Here is a 26,582-nt window from a genome sequence, read left to right as displayed (position 1 = left end):
TCACAATAAAAATAATATATCTATCAATAATATATCTATCACAATAAAATATAAAATATACCAAACTACATAGTAGTAAAATTAATCAAACATATTTTATATTTTATGGTGATAGATATTTTTTATTGTGATAAGTATTAATCAGAGAAATTCTCATAAAATTCTTTCCATATCATATTGTCTCACGATTACCGAGATAATCTGATTTTCAGAGTAAATTCTAAGAGAAAATTCACTCTGTGTATGAATCATAACAAAATAATCGATCGGCAATGCCAAATTCTTACTCATGTAGTACATCCGGGCTATAAGAGTGGGCTCGCGCTTTAAATTATGACCAGGAAGATAGTTGCCGCATTCTCCTTCTCTTTTTTCTTCTTTCTCGTTCTCTTTCTTCGCATCTCTCATCCGGATCCTTTGTTTCAGATCCCGGCTCTTGTCCTTCCCTAGATGCGCGACACGCACGATTCTCCCTTCTCGCCAGACTGGAAATGAGAAACGCCAAGAGCAAGACTCATTTTGCCGCCTTCGGACGAATGGAAAGCATGACTGCGTAGAAAATTGATCAAAATTCGATCCATCCATTTATATAAGGTAAGTTGCACGCTTTTTTAAAATGGAATAATTGAACGTTGCTTCAAAATTTAAATGGCAACGAGTCTTTCAGTCTTTTACTAGACTGACAATGAATAGTAAAAGTTATTCCTTGTGTGTGTATTATATCAGATAAGATATTTATTATCTTATCTAGTATAAACTTTCATTATTTAATTGTTCATGTTCAAAATTATCTCTATTTGATTTTAAAGTACAATTTTTTAAGTTGAGAATAGTTTAATAGTTATTAAAAAAGGAATGTTATTTATCATTGCGGTTAAAAAAATCTCGATATATCGAGAACGTTTGAGCAGCGAATCAGTTAGGTAATGCTAATTGACGAGATATAATCTGGCCAAACATTATTTCTTTTATAATAGAGGACTTTAAATTACATAGAACACAATTTATGATAATGGTCACAGATATCGATGAGAGTTTTAAAGGTCTATTGTTAAACTGATTAAATTAACGATATGTGATATGATAAGCGTTTAATGCATATTTCGGCTATTATTCGCTGGAATGATAGAGAATAATGTAGCGTTTATATTTAACATCTCACGACGAAGGAACATTTTATTTTAATCTGCTGAATCATAATATTCTGGTAATGTTTTTATCTCTAACAATAAGTATTTCTCTCTTATTGAATTACGCTCACCGATCGATTATTACTGATCAATCGCAGGTCTCGTTTTCACGATTCCAATATGTATCGAATATATATTTGACATTCCGAGCATTTGCGCTCGTTCCACCTCGCATTTTGATTTCGGATAAAAAAAGAGACTATTACGAACTCTGGTCTGTAGCGGACGCGTTTTACGCTGTCCGCATAACAATTGGTATACACATCCGTCGTGTTTTCGAAACTGAACTTTCTATCGATTCGCGATTAGATGACGATAATCCGCATGATCGCGAAAAATTTCGATCGGGAAGAAGAAAGTCAACGAAAGTGATCTTCATTAACTTCCGCACGATTCGATTTATTCCTATTCTCGTCGCGTTGTTCGACGAAAGTGATACTGTAAATACATTCCTGATTCTCGACAAGCGTCGCGAAATCTGCTTATTCATGGAATATTCATGGTAGAAAGGATGACCTTATATCGCTTTTCATTAGAAAATCTATCGGTGATATAACGGTAGTTGAGTGTCGAAAAATATCTCGACGCATGTGTCACGATTAGTTTGATCTTTATTAATTTTTATTCCTGAAACATTTATTGGATTGCTTATCGCGTATCGGTTAATAAAATAGCACTTTGTGTTATGTCGACTCGAAATAAATCCTTGTCAAGAAGAAGAAACTATACGCACATGATTTATATGTTTCGATTTATTTATTTATTTTTTTTATAATTAATAAAAATATCTGTGAGGTACAATTAAGCTGTAGACAGAGAGAATTTTCTCTTAGAATTTACCCTGAAAATCATGGTAATCGTAAGTAAAAGTAAAGTATGGTAAAATTAATCAAACATTTTTAAAATTCTTTCCATACCATTTTGTCCCACGATTACCATGGTTTTCAGGGTAAAGTCTAAGAGAAAATTATCTCTGTGTAGGTAGTAATAAAGGTAAATAAATCCGATAAAAAAAGGAAAGAAAATATATTAAATAACATTAATTATCACCGTGAGTTTTTAATGACAGATTTTTTAAAGAGGGAATTGAACTTTCAATCGACGTAATAAAACAACGTTATAAATTAATTGTGGAAGAAGTGAGATTTAATCTCGATTGCTAATCGAAAAGTTTATTTCTCTTTCTTCAAAGTTCTCAAATCTTGACGCCTACATATATTACGTGTGCATTCGCGGTTGAAAGTTTGAATCACGCAGAAATGACAGTGGGATTATTACAAAGTAATAATCGTATACGGAATTTAACGAGCACGAGACGCGCCGTAATAACGCCTCAAATCCTCGCTCGCCTACTAATCTAAATCTCGAAACGCGACATTCTCGGATGAGTTCCACCTGCGTTGATGTATTCGCGCGGTGGATTAGTCATGCGGCCTCCGAGAGTGCGTCAAAATAGAACGCTTAGTCAGACGTCACCAGGAACTGCATTCGAGGGAGTCACCATCCCATTGCAGCCTCCCCATCGCTGTCTTACTTTGTTATGCTTTACGTACTTATTCGATATTTCACAGAGATCTATAAATCTATAGCATCGGAGAACTACAGAATTCAGAGAGTGAGGTCGTGTCGGAAAAGTCATCAGGAAAGTTTCAGTTTTATGAGACGTATTTATAACTTTATATCTTATTAATTTATAACTTTTAATTATATAGATTGCGTTAAAGTGGCATATAAGTATGTAATTATGTAAAATCATGCCTTAGATTCTGCAAAGTAATTATTGGAATTTTTTTCAAATTATAATAGAAATTTCGCATTTCCTATCTTCGCATTCTCTGAATTCTCACGTTTTAAAAACTTTTCGCGAACATCTTCGTAGAATAAAAATTTTAGCATTAATGGTTTTGATTTATAAATTTGTCGGTCCAATATGCTTTTATTGATTGCATCTTGCATCTTTATACGGGATGTGCAAGCGGAAGGATATTTTTTTTATCAGAGAAATTTACTATTTTATCGAAAGAAGTTATAATTTTTTTACAACTTGTTTAATTTTTATCGTAAATTTTGATTTGTCTTTTTACGCGGAACGATTAAAAATTGATAGATATATATAGGTTTTCTGGATAATGTTAATGTGGTGTACGGTAGCGACAATCGCATGCCATGATGGCTGGCATGTATGTAGGAGAGCTAGTTCAAGATCTCAGATCTTAAAAGGGAACCGTGCACCTGGATCGCACGAGATGTTTATTTGTATCCGCGGTTCCGATCACGCGCTGTGCAGCATCGATCTCGACAACACGGCGAGCGTTAAAGTTTCAATCGATTCTATTACTGTAGAGATTCTCAATTTTAAATTACCTTCGAAGCAGAAAGAGATCTAAACTATCAATTTGGCAACGTAAAAAAATTTGCGCATTTAAAATATAAAAATATTTAATAATTAATTTATCTGCTTGCGCGCTGTGTTTATGCTATCATAATAGTCTGTTAGAATGTAGTATAAAATAGCAGCATAAAATTTTAATAATAATTATAGTAGTGAATGTAATAAAGAATATTGCCAGTATATATTATTCAGATAGTATTTCTATTATTATGATTCACGAACGTCTCTATCCAGCAATTGAATACCATCTCTCAATTTAATATTCGAGTCAGACGTAAAATCGACTGGAGGAGTCCTTGAATACCGCGTGGGCGGATAGATTATTGACGATGGAAGTTCTTCGCGAACCTTCTTGCTGCAAACACGTGTAACAAAAGTGAACTCGCATATGTAAAAGTATGCTGTCGTATACGCGTTCGATCGCGTTGATATTCCATTTCGGAAACTAGAATGCGAATGAGCGTCGTGAATTCACGCGCCTTATAAGCCAGGTACCGTTGTGTTACAATGATGCTTGCACGCGCGACGTCGACCATTCGCTTTCTATTTTGCCTCTTTTCGTTTCTATTTACGTATGATTTATGCGACATCGTGCGCTGTTGTACACAACATCGTGTCATTCGCATACTAAAAAGTATCTTTGCATATGCATATAAGAGCAGTGAAAACGTTGCGCGGTCAGCTTTAATAAAATTTGACCCATCTCGTGGAACAAAATGCACGAAAATGCATTCAACTAAACTCGGTCATTTATCGTGTATTCAATAAGATAAAAACCGGTTAATCGATAATGAAGAAAGGAAAGAGAAGGGGAGAAAGAATATAATCAAGAAATTCATTTATATAGTAATTGTAATCGTGAGATAAGAGCAGAGAAATGTCAGTTACGTGAGCAGCTAACAGTCAATTTCATCAATGTTGGATAACTTTAATTGTAACTTTAATTCTTCTTCTACATCGCTAATTCTAGTCTTAGGAAGAGGCGAGGATTCAATTGAATTAAAGTTAGAAAATAAATTAATCTGAGGGCTAGGTTAGTGATTTTAAGCAAGAAAAGACGGAATACCGATCAGGCTTTGCGGTGGGCTTTACAACACTGAATTTATGTCCGTGAACTCGGATGAACCTCTGAACTCGCGTCGTCTCGACTCCCTCACGAAGAGCGACAATGATGAAGGAATGGCATCCTCGGTTATTCGTGCGTGTTGCGTATACGACGTGCAACCGCTATTGAGATTACGGGACTTTAGGACATTAGGTATCGTGTTATTCCTTCTCCACGAATTGTCGAAAATTTCGTGACATCCGAAATATAAAATAAAATACTTCAACGTCAAATAAATATAAAAATTCTAATGAAATCGATATTCTAATGAAAATCTAATATTCTAAATATATTAAGAAATTATTTAAATGTATGCTAGAAATAATTGGACGCAGTTATGCAATATGGAACCAACCATCAATTCTTTATTTCGAGATTTTCATTGCAAATTGTGCCTGATACATTCAGGCATAATTTGCAATAAAAATCTCGAAATCGAAAAAATTGGTGATTGGTTCCATATTGCATAACTGCGTCTAATTTATAAGTATTATTTTGCAATTTTTTTAAATTTAACCACATTAGCTCTATTAGACTACATATTTAATTTTACGTTTCAAAATTTTCTCACATTTATCTTTATGAAGTAATAAACAATAATTTTAATAAAAATTAATAGATGTTCAACAAAATAAATGATAATAAATAGTTCGGGATTTTTTTACAAAATAATTGTATTACGAATAATTCTTATGGAATTCAAAATTATGACTAATACATAAAATGACTAAATATATTATATTATTCTTTGTTCCTAAGAATAATATTTATAAAGACAAAAAAATTATTTTAGCAGAACGTGGTTTCGATCCACGGACCTCTGGGTTATGGGCCCAGCACGCTTCCACTGCGCCACTCTGCTGGTGAATTGCACCCTTGTATGGGGTGAATAAGTGGAAGCGTTTTTTTTTTTTATCAACAATTCATTATTTTATCTTGAAAGGAGTAATATTTTTTTAATCAATAGAATTGTCGTGTTGGATGCAACAATGTATATGTGATTACAATTTTTAAAGCAAACAACTATTTTAAATCAATACGAGGTTCTTTACGAGCACCTTAAGTCATTCTCTTGCAGGGTTGCATTCAATAAGCAGAGTGGCGCAGTGGAAGCGTGCTGGGCCCATAACCCAGAGGTCCGTGGATCGAAACCACGCTCTGCTAGATTATTTTTTTGTCCTCATAGATATATGTTTAGGAACACAGAATAATATAATATATTTAGTCATTTTATGTAGTCATAATTCTGAATTCCATAAGGATTATTCGTAATACATTAAGTATTATTTTATAAAGAAATCATGAACTATTTTCTTATCATTTATTTTGTTGATCATCTACTAGTTCTTATTAAAATTGTTATTTATGTGCACATATTGATTTATGATTCATGCGAATTCTCAATAATAACACCACTTGTTATTGCAGTACGGTGCGATTAAGTTTCTGTATTAATTAATATATAAATTATAATTTGAAACTTAAACTCTGAAATAATTTAATCATCGATATCATATACGAGAACGAAGTTGAACAACGTTATACTTATAAAATACAAATATTAAATTATATATAAAACAGTTCAAAATAATTAATATTAAAAAAAAATATTGCGCTCAAATTATTTTCTTATGTGTCTCTTAAACAGATATTTGATAAAAAAGATCGCAAATCTTATGAAAAATAAATATTTTCTAATTTAAAAATTTATTAATTTTACAAATTATATATTAAATGAATTATAAATTGCTTACTCCACAGTTGCTTCGCCAAATATATTTTATCGTTTTTTTAGACTTTGCGTTCTTTCTTTTAGATTCTTTATTGTTTCTTCATGGCACTCATTCTCGCGAAAACACGGTTAATTATATGTAATTGCACTAATCAGCAGAATACTCGCACGGCTTTTTTATTAATCACATGCGACGTACATTTTATTCTATGGCAATGGAAGAACAAATACGAAAACTACGATTCGCTTGACATTCGAAAATTATGCGAATTTATGTGGTACGCAATTGATAGATATTAAAATGCACAGGATTAATAATTTTATTTATTACTTAAACATGTTGCAATATTGAATTGACAGCCGTTTCGTTAGTGACAGAAAGAAAAAAAAAATCGATTTTACTTGATATTGCGAATCGGACTTAAGAAACACATTAATGAAAATATATCAAAAATTAATCATTGTATTAATAAACTATATATCAACAGTAAATTTATGAGGCAATATCTTGCCTTTTCGTTACTTTGATTAAATAACTGCTGATGTGATACTCTTACATAACGTCTATTGCAGAAGTTAATCAATTTTATATATATGCGCTGGTAATTGCTAATTACAATAATTACATAGAATAATCGTGTTTCGAAGGCAGTAATACGATGATATACGAAGCAACTCTCGCAGCTAGGTATGTGATCGAGTCTCGCCGTACGAATCACGAATGACAGATGATGACGGCATGTAAACAATAAAGTGCTATAGGCCACAAGGACGAATGCCATATATCGTGAGACAATTAACTTATTATTATCGCGAAATATTTAACATGCTACAAAATAAAAGCATGCGGAAATTTTGTTCCTCGAGTTTTAAATTAATTATTAATAAATATTTGATTAGTTTTAATTCATCTATATCAGGACTTAATTAAATATATACGAACTGATAATTTTGAAGATTATTTATAGAAAATAATCGCGTATTACCTAGCCTGGTTCATATAATTTCGTACGACATCGAGATGAAGCCGATATTATTATCGTGTTTCTTCAGTCGTTAAGAAAACATAGTCGCAGATATAATAGATCGATTCAGGTTGAATGACATCGTAGCGTGTTTAAAAAAAAAATAGAGTTATTATTAATTTTACATAAATTTGTTTTAATTGTTACATTAATAATATATAAATTTGATTTTTTTATATCGTTGTTAAACCGCGTATTTTGCGAGATTTATTCGATCGAAATATGTTATGCGAATACTCGGCAAATTTAATTGTTGAATATTTTAGTCCGGATATTTATCTTCAATTTTTAATGTGTAAATTTTTACTTATTAATTAGTTTATGCGAAGTAATAAAATTGCCTCATGTGATATACTATCATCAGAGATAGCATTGCTACTGGCATTTAATTTTCAAGTACTAAGTGAATTATTTTTGTATTTATTCTCCTATCATGATATAAGAAAGTGCACGTCGATTAACGGCTCGGTAGAGCCTTGTAAAACGCTAAGAAAACATCGTATTTTCGTATTTCATTAATTAATGCATATGCAATTATTATTAACGTGTTTTCGCGTGAGTGGCACATAAATAATGATATGAAGAAACAACATACAAGAAAGGAGAAGAAGTTTCAGATAGGTATTGATAGCAAAGCAACGTGATGAATAATTTATAATTTATTTAATGTATTATTTTTTAGAAAATAGGAAATAAATATTATAAATCATTAAAAAGGGAAATAAATGGCTAATAAGAGCCAAAGCGTTGCTGTGATGCAAAGTCGTACAGTAATACATAAATAATAATGATTTTGTCTCCCGAACTCTGTGCTCCCAAAATTAGGCGTGTGCATGTTAACGGTGAAATCACCCACAGTTCTCATGGTGGAAGATTTAGATTATTTTTTATGGTACATACACAGGAACATTTTCTAATATTAGAGAAACATGCATACACAAATCGGCGACAATGTTGAGACTGACCTTGTTGAATCGTGCGTATTTATGCATCCGATTTCGCGACTTTGAAGTCATTCTGGTTCCAATGCGACTAAAGATATCGTGCTTTTTTATCAACCTGACATTGTAGATGAAACAAGAGCAGTTTGGCGGATGGTTGGGTTTTATCTCACAATCTTATGACTCTTAAGTTATATTTTCTCTTATTAATACATCGACTTACATTGCTATTATTTTGAATGCGAAAATATTGGAAACTATATGCTTTTTTGATATTTATTGCTTCTGAAATGTGTCATTAATATTCTAACATTCAAACTATACTGTGCTATTTATGAGAATTGCTAAAAATAACTTGTAATTTAAACATCAGAAAAGACTAAAAAACATTTTTAAAATGTCTGAAAGACGTTCGAAAGAATAGAATTTTTTCCAGATGTTTATTCCGCAAAGCACGCTGTTTTATTTGTTTGTTTTTATTCCATTCAAGGTGTGTACAAGTCTTTTAAATAGCAAGTTCCAAAGTTTCCATCTATTTTTACTTCTCTATAAACTTTTTTATCTTTATTCTTTCTTGTTTAACAATAATTAAATGCATTAAATCTGTGTTTAACAGAGAATATTATTCAGAAAAAAAATTATAATATAAAATTTTAATTTTTATGCAAAATTTCTTATGTAAACTAATTTTTTATTTGCATAAAATATTTTATGTAAAATTAGTAATATATAATTTTTATATTAACTTAATAAAAATTCTATTGAAAATTAGGTTGTTATAATTAAATAATAATTCATCAAAGAAATATGGAATGTTTATCGTGACTAGATGCATATAAAACTTTTATCAAGCCACTGTAAATTTGCGGTTACACCAAGTACAGCAAAAAAATCACACACTTTCTCCCGATTACTGCACTAATCAAAGTAATACAAGAATCTCATTTAGTCCCATATGAGGCCATTGTAATATTCTGCACGTAAGATTTTCGCAAATTAAACTTTAGCAATAAAAATAAATAAAAGTTTACTTTTTATTCAATCTCAAATAAATATTTAATATAATGTTTCTTTGAAACATTATATTGAAAATTAAAGAACTGTTAAAAAGACAGTATTTAATTAAATTTCTACCAGAAATAGTAGGCTCTACGTCCTTTAAAATATTTGTAATAGAAAATATACTTTTGATACTGCATATGTTTTGGCGATCACCCATTATTTACTCGGATTATATACGGAAAGTTCGGTACACCCGCACACGTGTGTTTCGCGGTTAGTAATGGCGATTTACGATACATCTTGAATGTGTGGTCGAGGACATTGTATTGTCAAGGAGGCTCTCTTTCGTGATCTTATTAATATTCCACGCGGAGCTGACATATCGACGATTTCGTCGTCGCGTGATCTTTTCAACATGTTTGCCACGCGCATGCGATAGCTGCTCTTCCGTTCGAGTTTTGTTAATTAACTTGTCAATAATCTTCTTATAAATTTTTATGAAAAGTAAAGTAAAATTCTGATCTTGAAAAATAAAAGATTTTTTGTCATCAAAATATTTTTCAAAAATTAATTATTTTTCTATCACATTTTTTTATCACATTTATAAAATTAATTTCAACTTTTCTTCTTCTGAAAAGTTAATTTTTAAACAGTTTTTCGGAAAAATTTGAAAGAAGAAGAATAGTATAGGTATGATATATCTATAATCGCGATAACGAATTTAATTCAAGTTTTTCATAAAAAAAAGTTGTTTTTGTCTACCTACTTTTGCATTTAGCGTTAAATATGATCATTTAATTCTCGATTCAATACAATATGCGATCTTTGAATAAGTAATACTCTCAGGACCAGAAGCCCATTTAAATGCGACATATAAATTCAGATTTTTTTGCAAGATCTTGATCTATTTCATACATGCTTATTAATGAGTGAAGTGCAAAATGCTTCTATATCGTAAGATAACAACGGCAATTGACGTAAGAATTGAAAATCGACTGTACTTAGTTGCAAGAGATTATCTTACATGGAGACTAAAACTAATTTCCTGTCACGGTATCGTGACGTCAACTTGTGGTGACCGTTATGTAAACTTCTTTCGGAGTTACATAAGAACGTACGTTGCAATTTCTTTTTGTTTTAAACTCGCCGTATAACCATGATCGATAGAGCCAAACCTGCGGCATTTCGATTTAGTCGAACAGGTAGATGAGTGTCATAATCGTCTACGCAAATGATTACGTAAAAGTGGCAAGTAAAACTGTTTTTCGCGCATGATATTTGCAAGATCGTGTGATATGATTACCGAACGATCATCTTGATTTACTTATTAAACTAACATCGGTTATTACAACAACTCTTAAAAATTATGGAAACATGCGTAGTATAATTATTTAATAAACATTAAATTTTCTAGTTTGCTACTTTAGTCACTACTTTAGAATTTAGAATGTTTAATCTTAATTATAATTAATTAGAGTGTCAACTAATCACTTTTTGCATGGATGAGGTTGTTAATTAATATGCGACAACAGATACTCGAGGAATAAACAAACATAGAGAAATTGATCATGGTAATCGAAGACGCACCGCAGCCTCCCGGGTTCCTGCACCAAGGTTGCTCGCAATAACCAGCGCTGTTCGCGTTCGCGATAATCTATTTGCTCTCGACTGTCAGTCGAACGGAATTTATTTCATAAGTGGAAGAACGGTTCCTGATTACGATACCGTACCGTTATGCATACAACTTAATCGCGGTTGACACGTGTGGTTCCGAAGCGAAAAGTATTTGTTCTTAGACTTTTTTACGAGATTACGAAATTACGTGTCGTAAATATTTCCAATCAATGATAAGAAGAAAGATACGAGATCTCATCGATCTTATAATAGAAAATGTATATGAAATTGAGATAGAGACAAAGTTTGCTATTATTAATAATAATAATATAATTTTAAATGAAGTGTTGATGTAAGCTAGTGATAATACAATGTCAATAGTGATGGCAAGTTTCTCTCAGCGAGCTCACTGAGACGGGCATGCAAAGGCTCGACGAATTAGCCGATAGAGTGAACGGCGAGCGTAATGATCGCCGGCACATAAATTTAGCAAGGAGACGAGGCGAGAGACGAAATGCCGGGTGAATAATCCAAACGTGATGAATGCTGGTCAGCTTTACTTTGGAACGGATCCACGCGCGCGAGATCTCGGCGCTCTCGCGAAGACTCTGTAAGAGGAGGCTCTCGCGAGTCGACACGCAACGTCAAGCTCGCGGACGAAATTCTCTAACGCTTTTCGACATTTGACATATTCGCCCACACGCACCTGCCGACTCTCCCTCAAATCTCTAAACCATGCGTCTCGTTTCCGCTTCGTTGCGCAGCATCCGTCCCCTTCATTTTTCACGATTCTTTGGCTCCCCGTTGACGAATGCACGGTTTGCCTTCGCTTGTACGAGAATTTCGTCGGATTTTGAATATTTTTATTTCAATAATTGATAAACGTGGTTAAATCGTTCGATATCGGTTTCGAAATATCATTGTTTTATCATCTCGGTTAATTGCATTTCGACGTTGACACACGTTACATTCGTATATGCTGCTCGTTATATGAAATACTATATAGATATCACGATATCTCTCTTTATTCATTATCTTTACCGGCGTTGTGACATAATTGTGTTCGATGATTCGAAGATAAGAGATTTCGATCGCGTTGAACGACATTTAAACTGTTCTCTAACACATATAGAACTATAAGCATAGGTATATTTATCTTCTTCGATATACATGTATATGCGTGCTGGGACAGATTCTCTAATAAAATTATAACTTTGCAGCGTAAGACCCCCCCATACAAAGGGGCTTTGAACGCCATCAACCGATCGTCTGTGCGCAAATGCACCTTTAAGTATTTATAGCACGTGACGTGTGTATCTGACCGCGACGGTAGGATTTATCACGCTGCCGAAAGCTGCGTCAACTATTCCGCGAGATAAACAGACTCGTTGTTCCCACCTGATATTTCGCAGTGATGATACATGTTAAAGAGGGACAAATGGAGGGGAAGGGGGCAGCCTGCCGGAATTATTAGCTCGTCACAAATCTAATGTTACTCCGAGAAATCGCCACGCGCTGCTTTCACTTACGCGCTACATATTCAGCATGGCAAAACTGCGGAACGCCGAGGATGAATAATTCCTGTGATTTTCCGCGAGTTCATTGTGATGCTAAGAGTAGGTGTTACACGCATGCGGTGGACCGACAGACCGCACATTCTTTCATTTTCACGATGCAAAACGAAGTACGCGATGCATTCATATCAATCGATGCTATACAGAGTATACAGATATACGATTTTCTGCCTTGAACATGATTCATCGGTCATTAATATTCTTTTGTGTAGAAAAGTAATTCTCTCGCATTCTCTCTTACTTATCTTTCTTGCTGCGTTCGTGCACATGCAATCAGTTCCATAAATATTAGTTAAAGTTAACAGACTTTAACTGGTCCTCTTTTTAAAGACGGGATTGGAAAGGGACGCGCGCGAAGTCAGTTAAAGCTCCAGTTGGCTTAGTTAACGAATGTTTATGGGAACGGCCCTACGGGTCGACCGGCAGGAGGGATGATGGTTGACTATAGGTCCTCCGGAGATCGCGCGATAAATTTTCGCTCGCGGACATCACGAGGAGAGAAGGAAGGAAGGAGAAAGGGAGAGAGAGAGAGAGTCTCCACGCTAACTTACTCACTTCGCAACCCGCATTTTCCGCGACATCGGGTGGCGTGCCGGACAGAAACGGCCGTAAAACCTCTACCACTCCGGTGATTAAGGCGCGCCGGAGCGATTCCCTGGGCATCCCAGAGATATTAGCTTGTAACCCAGGGCCGATCATACTCGGCGAGGTACAAACCGCCGCGCCTTCGTCGAGCATCGCGCGACCATATTTCTTTCTCTCAACGAGCGCGAACGCGCGCGGTCCATGCTATTTAGAGTCGCTATTCGGAGGCGCCCAATATGTTGTACCAACACGAGAATTGGTCGCCATTCGGTCGGTTATTTGGGGACAGAGAGAGGCACTATCACGAATATAAACATCCAACGACCGCGATCCTTATGGTGGTACGGAGTTAGCAGGCAACTCCGCCCGGTTGCCAAGAATCTCACGTCCCTACAGCATCCGCCTTGCCGCAGTGCCAAGAGAACGCATTCTGTTTCTTCGTCTTGCTCGCTCTCCTTGGTTTCTCTCATTCTCTCTATCTTTCTCGAACCTCTTGCTATGCGTTTTGCTCGGTATCTCTCTTTCTCGCTCTTTCTTCCTCTCTCTTTCTCTGGGAGAAGTTCTATCTTAACCTGGACTAGGGCGTGCTAGTAACCATTTTTCTTCGGACACCCGTTGCTTCGTTCAATCGGTGATCCTCAGGCCAGAAAACATGGAACGAGAGATTAGTACAGCACGCAGTTGATACACCTTCTCTGTCTATTCTTCTCTCTGCCATGCCGTTTGCTCTCGCGCGGAAAATACGCGCGGTAGGGCAGGAGAGAGGTAACGACGGCTAGCGACAACGCCGTCGACGGCATGTCCATTTTCAATGATGGAATGACGTGATGCATCAACATGATATTCAAAATTGTCGCAATTCGTTTTGCCTAATGACGCTCACCCCTGCTGGCTATTTTCGTCAACTCGCTGACTGATGAATCGATGTCTTCCAACATTGCAACCGCAGCCGTAGTAAATTCTCCGCGCGCATATCTGTGAAGATATTTAGATAAAAATAACATAATTCTCAGTAAGAGATCATGTTTACAGATCACGTAAAGTTTTGCTTCGCCGAGAAGCATGTAGACAAAATTTTTCCAAGTTTCTAGACTCATATAGTGATGCAAAGTTTTGGCATAAAGTAACTCCGTTTAATTATACGTACGTTATTTGAAATAATCTAAAATTCTTATATAAATAGAAACGATCGAATAGGGTACATCGCGCCAGATTTGATCAACTTCATCGTATTGTTCGGCGAGTACAAAGGCATTATATATTCGCGCAATTTTGCCGCAAGGTCCGCAGTATCTCCTTGCAAATCTAGTTTAAGTATCTACTTTACATAATTAGAGTGGTTTGAATACCGGCGATTTTCCTTTTACAATGCACGCGCGCGACTTCGTCGCGGATATTATGGACGAGCGATTGGAGCCACTTGGAACGGTTTTGGTTTACGTGAGTAAAAGACTAGTTATTAAATTTATTATTGGTCGTCACGAATATACATTGCGGAAAAGATCGAGGTCTACTTATCGGAAATGTTCGCAAAATATCTAGATGTAGTTAAAATCGAAAAAAAAGGAATTATCTACCATTAATACAGCTTTACAATTCTATTTTCATACATATGTAATTTACATTACACTGAACTGGATATGTAATTGTATTATTAAATAAGAAAGGATTACTTTATAACTAAATATATTTTTTTGTATGATATTTTTTTATAACAAATATAGAATTAGCTTTATAGACAATCTTTAAATCTATATTACATTATAACGTATAATAGTACTGAAGCGATTATGAAGGACAAGTTTTATCGTTATCATGAAATTTAATAATATATGCTAAATAATATGCACATTAAATATTTCAATAGCAATATACTATAATTTACTTCCACGTGTTTATGGGACACACACGCGGTTTCCAAGTTACGCTTTAGTTCGCTCGATAGAGCTATTGCTGGTTTTTGCTTCTTCTCTACACAATGATTTTGATTAATAGTCAATAATTCACAACGTGGATGGCGATTCGCGTTGATTATGCATTCCTCGTAAGGGCATACGAGGCCAGGAATATGCGCTGTTGCAGCAATCGCGTCGTAATTGAACCATTACAAGTGTTGGGGAAAATGTAAGACTTGGGTCGCGCCGTCTCTGTGAATCGCTGATCGATGTTTTACGATCCAAAATGATCTACGATCCAATATGCCACGCTCAGTCCTATTTTGGCTGGAAGATTGCGCGATGACTGTAATCAATGTTCGCACGTTTCTACGATAATACTGTGCTTTTAATATTTTTACATATACAAAATAACAGAATCGATAGAATCAATTCATATAATTGTACTTGCACGCAAGCGCGCCTTGAAAAGAATTTTATATTCTCCAAAAGAGGAAGAAGGTATTCTTTTGAAGTCTTACGATCTCATTTTTATAAGTCCGGAAACTAGAGTGTCAAAAACACATCAATTTTATTTAACGATTTTCGCGCGCAACTTAAATTATCGCACTGATTTGAATTGCGTTAAACATAGATTATTTATCTCGACATAATTCCGAGAGTAATAAATTTGGCGAGAACTCTCTCGGTATATAATCGTCAAAAACGGCGCAATATCGCGAACGTTTTATGGTATCGTCGTTGAAAAGTTTCGTTTGAGTTAAAACTTATTTTATCGTTCGGTTGTTGCCGCGGAAATTATCACATCGATCGAAGAAAAATGCTGTGTGGACGTGTTTTGCTTTTTTTAAAGACACGATTTAACAGAACGAGACCGTGATATGGCGCGTGAAGTAAAAGTATTTATAGGCTGAAGCTTCTTGTGTGAATGGAATCTGGAGCGAAGTCGTTCGTCTGAGACGAACGATCGAACGCTCAGTATTTATCATATTGTTTTATTCATCCGTCGATTATCGTGCTCCTCGTTTTACAAGCATCAGGTAATAAACGCTGCGCGCTTAAAACGCTTAACTATGGAGGGAAAAGAAAGATCGGGGCGCGGCTGTTTTTGCAAATGAGGCAATTCGTACATAACTCGGTGAAACTACCGAAGAAATTATTGAGCACGTTATTAAACAAGGAAAAATATCAAATAATAATAATTAATCATTAAAACTAAATAAATATTTTTTTTAGAAATTTTCTTTTCATTAATCGGCTTGACAATTAGAATAAATTAATATTAAATAAAATTGTGTATAGCAGAAATTTTTATACTGTTTTGGACTACAAATGCATAATAATAAAATTCGATCTTAAATTGTAACGAAATTGTTATACAATATTTTTCTACGTTGATTTTAAAGTCTAAACTATCGTTTTAATAGAACGTTTATGCCACATAATTAATACGGCATTCAATCGACAAATGACAGAGTTATTACCAATCTGCCAATTAGATCTGAGATCTCATCTGCAGATGATGACTACTGTTTCTATTTGTTGTTTCACAATCCTTTCCCAATCATCGATCTATTCAGGTGTTCGGGTAAGATGGATTTATTGTGCCAATATCAACGATAGTGCTGTAGTCGAAATGCATGATACGATGCATTTTACACGCGCGTGATATAATCGCGTGCATATGTTAATGTTATATGTTAATGGCGTCCGTGCTCGAGTCCGAAATGCCGCTAAACAATCGCCAGCCTACGCGTCATTCTTTGAGATTTTCTGTGCGGATAGAGGCAGGAACTAGTTCTGCTGATCAGTCAAGGCCTAGATCACTGCCGTCGATGTCACGGCGATTCGTGCTTATAGATTATTAATGATACTCACGTCGACGTGAGTGACCTCGGTCGTCGCTCGGTCCTCTTAGGCAATCCTTATAATGTTGTGAACCAAAAATTATAATGATATCTTGCACGAATATAGTTGCTAATAAATAAATAACAATAAAGATAAATAATTGTAAATTTTCTGAATTTGAATTTTTATTAATTGAGCAGAAAATTTTCATAAATTAACATAGAAACATTTTCTACTTTTTTGTGTATCAATATATATTTTTAGTCTACTCTAGTGTTATTTCATTGAAAAATTTTAATCACTAATCTCGGACTTAAAATTTTTTCGATTAAAAATGTCAGAGTTAATAGTTTGGAATTGATCGGATTTTTGTGAAATAAATTATTTTGCGCACAATTTTAATAGAGTTGGATCAGAAGATTGACTTGAGAGAGAGAGAGAACTAGCTTCTCTTTACTTCGACTATACTGCTTCTCTTCGAATCTGATTAATATAATATCCATATAGTCGGCCATTGATCCTTGGGCATATCTGATACACTCTTCGTTTAAGATGTAATTCGAATCGAGCAGCGGTTTATTCTAGCGGATATATATTTCTTTCTTAATCATAACAAAAGCTTCAGAGATATAAATTCTTGATGATTAATGACGGCAAAATTGGAACAACGTCAATTGTGCTCAGTTATTACTGTAATTGTTTTATTAATGCCAATTATAATTTATGTTTATGCTATGTGCTATACATCCATTCCATACAATTTATCATATATAATAAATGATGCATTTAATTCTATTTTAATCCACATATAATAAATTAAAATATAATAGTAATATGTTGTAAATAATATGTTATAATATCTTTTTCTCCATTAATATTTCTTGACAGAAATCAGCTGATAACTGTCAAAAATATTAATCGTGTCTAAAGTATTATAACATATTATTTATAACATATTATTTTAATTTTTATAACATATATATATATATTATTATTTTAAAAATTGATTAGCAAATTAACGCTTTAATCAGCTGATTTCTGTCAAAAAATATTAATAAAGCGAAAATTTGCTAATTAAATATTGTAGCTTACATATTTATATTTATATTGTGTATGTTATAATGCGAAATAATAAGATTATTCTAATATATGTATATATTTTATTTGTTACAGGTAGCATTGCGATACACAGTGCGATTTACGCGTCGTGTCGAGAGTGCCGTGTAAAGTGTCGCGCGTCCGGAATGCCGTGTAAAGTTTCGCGTGTCGGGAGTGCCGCGTAAAGTCTCGGACAATCGTAATTATTTGTGTTTTCGCGAGTGTCGTCAGTGCTACGAAGGACCAAGAGAGGAGGAGGAGGCCCGGGGAGGCATCGGGCGACATCGGGGCAACTATGAGGTATGAAAAATTACAACATTTTTTCTAAACTGCATTGTTTGAGATATTCAACACCCACATATATGTTTATGTATATATAATTTGATTATTTTGTTTTCAGATCAATGTGTGCTGTGTACTACAACTCCAGCTATTGCACGTATCGGTGAGTGAGAAATTGTTTATTTTATATTTTATATAACATTTCTATAGCGGTAATGGGGGTGTAATATAACATGCCTTTTTAGAGAGGGAGGATTAATAAATAATATTAATAATACATTTTTAAAAAATAAAATAAGATCTTATATTTTATTAATAAATAAATAATTAATAATATTTATTATATAAATTATAAGAATAGAGTAAAAAAAATAAAATTTTTATAATAATTAAAATAAAAAAAACGTCAATTATAGCTACAAGAGCAATAATATGTACGTAATAATTAAATATCAATATCATCAAATATTAATTAATATCAAGAATATATATATATATAAATTTTATATGTATATATATTAGATTAATATGTTAACTATTATATTATGATATTAATTTGTTATATATTAATATTTTGTTATATATTTATTATATAAATATTAAATTGTCTATCTATTTTGTCATCTATTTTATGGAACGTCAACAATTAGATTAAATATATTATACAAGCTTCAAACTTCAAACTGCTGATAAATAAGAAAGCTTACAGTAAATTTATTTGAGTGACGAGACTTTTGCAAAATTGTCTCCGCTAAGATATTTGCAATAGATTATTTATATTATACGAGACAGAAAAATTTGTTCCACGTATGAATAATCGTACACAAGAATACATCTACGTCTAGTAAACTAACGGCTATATCGAGCATATCGATGGTCTTGGTTGGCTTGGTTGGCTTGGTTGGCTTGGTTGGTCACCTACATTCAGTATCTTAATCTTCGTTCGCGGGACACGATTAAGCTAACCATGATCGAAGTGTTTTTGTTTGTTGCAACGAGACGCAACGTCGGCTAATTCTATCTGATGGCCTCTTTGTGTCGTTCCCTTTTAAGATAACGTCGACAATATTTTTCCTATTCCGCTTTTATTTGATTATGTATATCGATGAAAATATAATATATTGATTTTGTGTTCTATCACTATAATTATTCAGTAACTGAAACATAATTGCATGGAATGCGGAAACGCATTGGAAAAGTTGTCTCGGATCCATTACGTGATTCACATGTTTATGTGTGTGCGTTTGGAATGCATATATTATCGCGTAAATTAATTCTACATATATATTCTAATTCTAGTATATATCACATATTTATAGATATGACATAATATATGTCATATACTTTTCTAAAACGAAATTAAAATTAACATAAGAAACATGATAGCTTTGGAATGTCATAACATAATTAGGTTTCACACATTTTATCGCATTAGCGCACAAAAAAAAACAGAAATTACAAGAAACTTTTATCTTAGAATACTTTGGCACAAAATGAAATATATCATCTTTCTACGTTATTATATTCATTAAATATACAATTAATTTTAATTTATATTTTATTTATTGAATATACTAGGGATTTGTTTTTTACCTTCTCTCTCGAAAGGTTCTTTAAATATACCTATTTGCAAATCTACGATTCAGGGATTAACGGGAACAAAGATAGCACCGGATGTGGGAGATGACATGTAGTACCATAACGTGTACTCATTTAGATAGATCATGGCTATCATGAGATATCTAAATGGCGGTCGTGAAAAAGCGACGCGCATCGCGCGCCGTGCAACATCGCTCGTAAATTAACGCGGACGAGCGAAACGCCGTTAACGCAAGGTTTACCGTCAACGGCGTGAAATATTCTCGGTAAGTTGCGGTATAATTTACGCCGGTAATTGCGGGATAAGGCGAGGCGAGCTATGCTCGTACCGCGAGGGACACGTAAAGCGCCGGCTTTTTCCGTCTCGATGAAAACTTTAGTATGTTGTTGCGAATGTTGTCATTGTGTTCTAGAAATTTTCCGCGAAGCCGAGAGCAATTACGGCAATATGTAGAGTTAAACTTCTTCGTTGAGGATCTGGTGCTGATTTAAGAGCACGCTAGTTCAGGATATACTAAGTAAGAGAAACTTCTCCCAGAACTGTTTTATGATTTCTCTGGACGTTGTTAAATGATAAAACTTATAATTGAGTGGGAACAAGCACAAATTTGCGTGAGAGAAATAAATTTTTAATTTAATTCAATTTTAACATCTATCCGATTCAAAATTTTTCTTCTACTTTCGACCTCAATATTCAAGCTAACATTTACTTTGATACTTAAAGAAGTCAGATCGCTTCATTTTGAAACTATTTAATCTTTAGTTTTACCGAAAGTTTCTTTAAGTGGGAAATTATTCGTTTGTCTATTTGAGCTATATATATATATCAAGTAAGAACTCAATATAATATAATTCTCATATAAATAAAACCTGTCAAAAATTTCCAGAATTTATAAACGTGAAAAAATAGAAATTAAAAATAGGAGCAAAATTTTGACTCGGTTAAAGTCAACAAAACGCGATATTTTATTTTCTACAGTTAATTTAATTCATAGTTAATTTAATTTCCATATTCCCTAATCTATCAATCCAGTAAAGAGTTTAATTATTGTTTTAAAATTATTTACATTTACTGATCAGCATTACGAATGTACATTGAATATTTTAATTTCCGTTTGTCTCTTATCTAACGGTATTGTTACGTCGATTGGAATAACGATTACATTAGCTTTCACTCCTTCCGAAGTAGTTACATGAACGAGATAGACCACTAATCTCTGTAATGTCACGAAGTTCAACTAGCTTGCAATGAGCGATTATGCAAACATTCACACCTTTCACATTTTTAAATAACACAATCAGAGATTTTTCAAAAAAATAGTATTTCTTCTTTTTTTGGAAAGATCCGACTTTTTGAACAAGTCTTTATAATTCTTTATAAGATTATATTGTATATATATATAATTATTTTTTATATAAAATTATTATATAAATCTTTCTTTCTCATAATTTTAAAATTCTTTTTAGTTGTAAAATTTTCATTTAAATAATTTTTCTACGTAAAATTTTTTTCATATAATAGAGTATTGTTTAAAATGAAAGCGAACATTGCGCAGTCTCTTTCGTTACCGGACTGCAACGACAATATAATCGATCGAGTCGACAATGGAGAAAGTTGCATGGATAAAATAACCGAGTGTAAACTAAGCATTGCCTACAATGAGAGAATTCGTTCGCGCTGGTTGTTTTTTTTTTTTAAGACGTTCCTAAAATGAGTTTATGACAAAGTAAGCCACTCTAATAGTCGGTTTCACTTGACATCCTGTTTTAGCATTAACTTAAACCTGAGTTCAAGTATAATTCCTTATTTCTTTCCAGAATTAGAAATTTGGCTATTATGCTGACACATAGTTGCGACATATTTAATTGGTTTATTTTTTAACAAATCTTTTTAAAATTATCATTTTAAATAATATATAATGTTGCTTGTTAAATGAATTATGACACAATTATATGTATGTACAATGTGCATATATGTAATAATTAGAGAAAAATTTCATACAGAATTTGTTTTGTATTGCGATTTTATAATTATGATCTTAATTACGATGGCACTCATTATTGGATTATAATTTACAATATGGACGAATAAAAATGAAACAGCGAATTAAAATCTGAAGGGAATTGGACTCGCTTGACAATCGATGGAAGGTCGTCGACCGTCCATGATATCGCATGATCACATTCTAACCAGAAATGTAATATATATTATATCGCATGTATATAAATCGACAGAGAGGCATAAAACATGAACCATAAAGTAGCCAGCGTCATGTTACAATTATGTATATATACGAAAATTATTAGCTAATATATAAATGCATTTTATTATGACGTTGTGAAAATTAAAACATGAGAAAAATATTGATTTATGAAAAGAAGTTTATATAATTTTAATTATATATGTACAAATGTCAAGCTGTCTTTTTTTTCTTCTTTTATGAAGGAGTTATAATAAATTCATACAAGTCTCTAATTTATTTTCGTATTCTGGTAGTAAAAGGCTGAAATAACATCTCGGAGAGATACAGAAAGTTACCTGACAATATAACAATAATCCTTTTGAGTTTTGTTTATTAGATAATTGCACATGCTTGTAGTCTCCACGTAATATACAAACGCAACATAACCGTATGTTGATCTTCTAATTAAGAGAAAGTTAAGGAAGCTAATTGGCCATTTGGTTGTATAAAACTGCCGACAGTCGCTCTACACACATTCGTTGAAATTAAACTGACAGACACATTGCGGCAATAGCGTCGCGCGTTTCTTCTTCTCGCGGTTCATGAACTAATCATGACTATTTCTAACTGTGTAACTGGAAATGATGACCAAATACAACAGTCATTATTCGGTAATAATTGTCGCATTATTTTTCGTTTTTTAATTTATTCTAAATTTTCATTTATTACAAATTTATAGAGTTTACAAAAAAGATGGTTGATATATAAAATATATCTTAGTTTTCTCTGTATTGACAATAGAAATTAAAAGGCATATCTCGGACACATTTACATTGAGATTTACGAACGTTGCATCGCGTGCAGTTTGTCCCGCGGTAACGATAAATCGTGAATCTGAACGCATTGCGAATTTGTCATTCGCGTATTACATTAAAACGTCAACCGGGGCGAGCAAACTGAAGCTGGTTAGCCGCGAGATCGATTTTGGATAACGTCCTAAGGTATACGAGAGAGTAGCGCGAGATGCAACCGGCGCGACTATCTGCAAGTCCGGACGCCTGACATCCGGACGTTAATGGATTAACTTGGCAGAAGCGATTGCGCCACGATAGAATCACCGCGGGACATTACCAGCTGCATTCAATGTTACATCTATCGCTATTCTGTTAGTCCGACACGCGGGCACCTCGCGGATACCAACCACTCTTGGAGATTGATAAATGCGTAACGCGCGCGCGTAAGATCATAAAGCGCCGATTTATGGTTTCGCACCGTCGCCATCCGCCGTCGCGACGATTCTATTTATAATTGCGCGGAAACCGAAGAAACTCTCTCTCCTTCTCTCTCTTTCTATTTCTCTTTCTCTCTTGAGTGGACCATGCTGCTAAGGTGGACTATCGTTTCTCGATCCACAGAGGAGCTACGAGTTCCTTGGCTTGTCAAGTAACCTGATAAATGTCCAGAGTTTCTAATAAGAATACGCATCACGTATTATTTACGTGTAAATGAGTAATGAGAATAATTGTAACGTTGGAATATTTTTTATTTTATTATTTTTTATTACATGAATCTAATTATATTGAAATAAAGTCCGATAAGCGACTAAAATTTTTGACTCTTCTTTTTTTTACTAACATGTAATATTTTTTTTATTATTAAAAACCTATAGGAGAAAAGAGCATATAGTGAAAGACAATTTTAATTTTTGATTATTGTAAATATTAAAAATAAGAGAGAAACATATATTTTCAATATATTCTAAACTAAGAAGAAAGAGAAATCAATCATTTTTATAATTAATCGTTATACTTTTATTTTTTATTTTATCCGCAATGAAGCTCGTTAAGTCCAATGCACTCTTGATGGCTTTAAGCATCCGGCTTCGCGGTAAAATTTAGAAGCTGTCCGTAACAGCGAACCGTAAATTTATAGACTCTCGATATTTTGACAAATAAATATAAAAGAAGACAAGCATGTGCTTTAACAGAGAAGAGATAAATTCTGATTTTCTCTCTAAGTAAAGTCAAAGATGCCTCGCGATTTACTGTCTAGGTTCTAGGTTTCCATAATGATAGAGATAATAGCGAAATCGTTAAGTCCAATGCACTCTTGATGGCTTTAAGCATCCGGCTTCGCGGTAAAATTTAGAAGCTGTCCGTAACAGCGAACCGTAAATTTATAGAGGCGCACCCTTCAGCTTTTCGCTTGAAAGCCATTTGTAGCGCCTGATTGCGTCTCGGTTACGATGCTCGTTGCAAAAAAAAGTCTCATTGCGAACCTTTCCATTCTTACGCGCAGACCAGTCTCGCGATTTCCGAATGCGATTGATATTGTGTTCAGCACGGGACAATGCGAGAGACACCCTGGGAACAACAAAAGACAATACGCTGTAAAGCATCTGATATTACACTATAAAAGGGACACGCGTTCGTTTTCTTATACACGTACTTATGCTCGTTCGAAATGTCGCGTCGTTAAAATCGCTAAACGACGTATTCTTTCAGGATTGCTGAATTCGTTTTCGCAAGAGCTTCGCTCTTGTACGATGCGTTTGCGCGGGGGTCTCGAAAAATATGAAACTTGATTATAAAAATGTGGGGACACCAAGTAAAAGACACGAGTGTATGTGGCATACATTTTATCAAACGTGAAACATCATATACCGTAAATCTTTGCAAGACGCGATCGTTACTTTAGCAGGGCGCGGTCGGACTCAAACTCGTTTTGCTCGTACGCATCTCTTTTGATTCTTCAACGTCGCGCCGCTTCTCGTATTTCTGTCTCGTATGGTCACATCTATAAGTACCAGAGTCAGCCTAGCTTTTTGCATCGATGATCAGCAGTCAGGAAATACAGTGGTCCAGTTGCGATTTCGTGCCAATGGTTGAATGTGATTGGCTGGATCAGTATGCGTCGATCATCGGATTCAATTTGCTACCTGAGCTCCGTGCAACAGTTTAATTTCCCGAACGGAAAACGCCAATTATGGAGATCACTGAACCCAATTTGTCTTGAAATTGCCCTTAGACAGCTGTTCGTATAATAACGTTGATCCTTATACTCCAGCAATTCCGTTTCCATCGAAGGAAAATATTTGGTAGTAAAAAAAAATACAGACAAATCTGCAATTTTACTTTACGATCACTAAAGAATTTGACTTATTCCGCTGTCAATGGATTTCTTAATTATATCGCGATCGCGCTGCTGATTGAAACAAATCAGCAGTTATGCATTAAAAAAAATTTCTTTTTGCCTTATTACGAAATTATAGTCATTGCCAGATTCATTTTCAAGCCTGCAGCGTGGGAAGTAAATGAGAGAAAGTGGACACAGTTATAGACCAACTTTAAAAACCAGTTTTTTGATGTTTTTAGAATAATATAATAGATAATATTTCGCTCTAACACACTATATCGAAAGTAGTTACTGGTTTCCAGTTTATTTCGGAGATACGTTCTACGAATAATATATTAGATTTTCTGCCTTCATATCTCTTTTGACCGGTGCAGAAAAAAATGTGCAATGTAGAAAAACTCTAAAAATAGCAATCGCAATTCTATATCACGCTCAATCTCTCAACGTCAAAATATTTCCCGGTGAAATATCGACTAATATAGCCTCGTTTCAACCAACAACAGCGTCATTTCCGGGAGTATACCGCGCGCGGAGAGAGCTAACAATCAATCGTCCGATCCATTCAGGCGCTATTTTTCGCGAGGTCGTTAGAACCCAATGAAATTCAATTCGCGCTCCGTCATTCCGGTGTATCATTTCTGGATCCGCGTTACGCAAGTACCTTTCACTAGCGCACTAACTGTCACCTTCCTCCGCGGCGAGCCACATTGTCCGCGTCCAGGCGACGCTGCGGAGCGTCGCGACGCATCACGTCGTGCTGCCATACGTGCTGCACGGCATGCATGCGGACCGATGGTATTCTCGATGCGATGCGCGGCCCCTCTATTTTCGTCGGGCACTGGAATCCGCGTCGAATTCTATCATCCGCGTCCCTAAACGTCCGCCTGGCTCGCGCATGAATATATGATGAAAGTGCGATGAAATTAAGAAAGTCTCTCTCTCTTCAAGTCCAAGCATCGAGCCAGGACGATGATTTTTCATTTCCTTTATCGAATAATTGTAGCAACTTTCGCGTGTATCCTTTACGTAAGAGAAGAAGAAAATAAAGAAGACAAATTATCTTTAGCAAGTCGAGATGAACAAAAGATGAGAAGAGTAATTAATAAAAATTATTGATAAAATATGCAAATTATCAATACATTTTTCCAGAAATTATAAAATTCTTCATTTCTTTCATTTATGATGTAAAAATCTGGACGATATATTATATTGGAAATAAATCTGTAATAATGCCAAAAAAATGTTAGGATTATGTGTTTCCAGATTTAACGAAGTAGACCGAAGTAGAAGCTGATAATTGTCAAGTATGTTCTACAACACGAGATAACGAGACATGCGGTTATAATGAATATTTTTAGAGTAATTTATATCGATTCTCTGAG

The 26,582-nt window shown here is 34.2% G+C and overlaps 1 protein-coding gene and 2 non-coding genes across 3 annotated transcripts in view; 2 read left to right on the top strand and 1 right to left on the bottom strand.

Moving 5' to 3' along the window:
- The window catches only part of LOC145935406 (uncharacterized), a 344,338-nt gene that overhangs the window by 1,138 nt on the left and 316,618 nt on the right, over positions 1–26,582 (top strand). Inside the window, exons 2-4 of the mRNA XM_083036756.1 lie at positions 427–594; positions 18,077–18,301; positions 18,402–18,446. The gene's annotated coding sequence lies outside the window, so the exon portion shown is untranslated. The remainder of the gene's footprint in view (positions 1–426; positions 595–18,076; positions 18,302–18,401; positions 18,447–26,582) is intronic.
- On the bottom strand, positions 5,478–5,549 carry Trnam-cau (transfer RNA methionine (anticodon CAU)). Its single transcript has one exon. It is a non-coding gene; the product is annotated as a tRNA-Met (tRNA).
- Positions 5,780–5,851, top strand: Trnam-cau (transfer RNA methionine (anticodon CAU)). Its single transcript has one exon. It is a non-coding gene; the product is annotated as a tRNA-Met (tRNA).

Source organism: Prenolepis imparis, unplaced genomic scaffold (genome assembly GCF_030444845.1).
Source record: "Prenolepis imparis isolate NDT839.2.m4 unplaced genomic scaffold, iyPreImpa1.0 SCAF_1, whole genome shotgun sequence".
NCBI lineage: Eukaryota > Metazoa > Arthropoda > Insecta > Hymenoptera > Formicidae > Prenolepis > Prenolepis imparis.
Note: the sequence above shows the minus strand (reverse complement) of the source record. Positions and strands in the feature narration are given on the sequence as shown.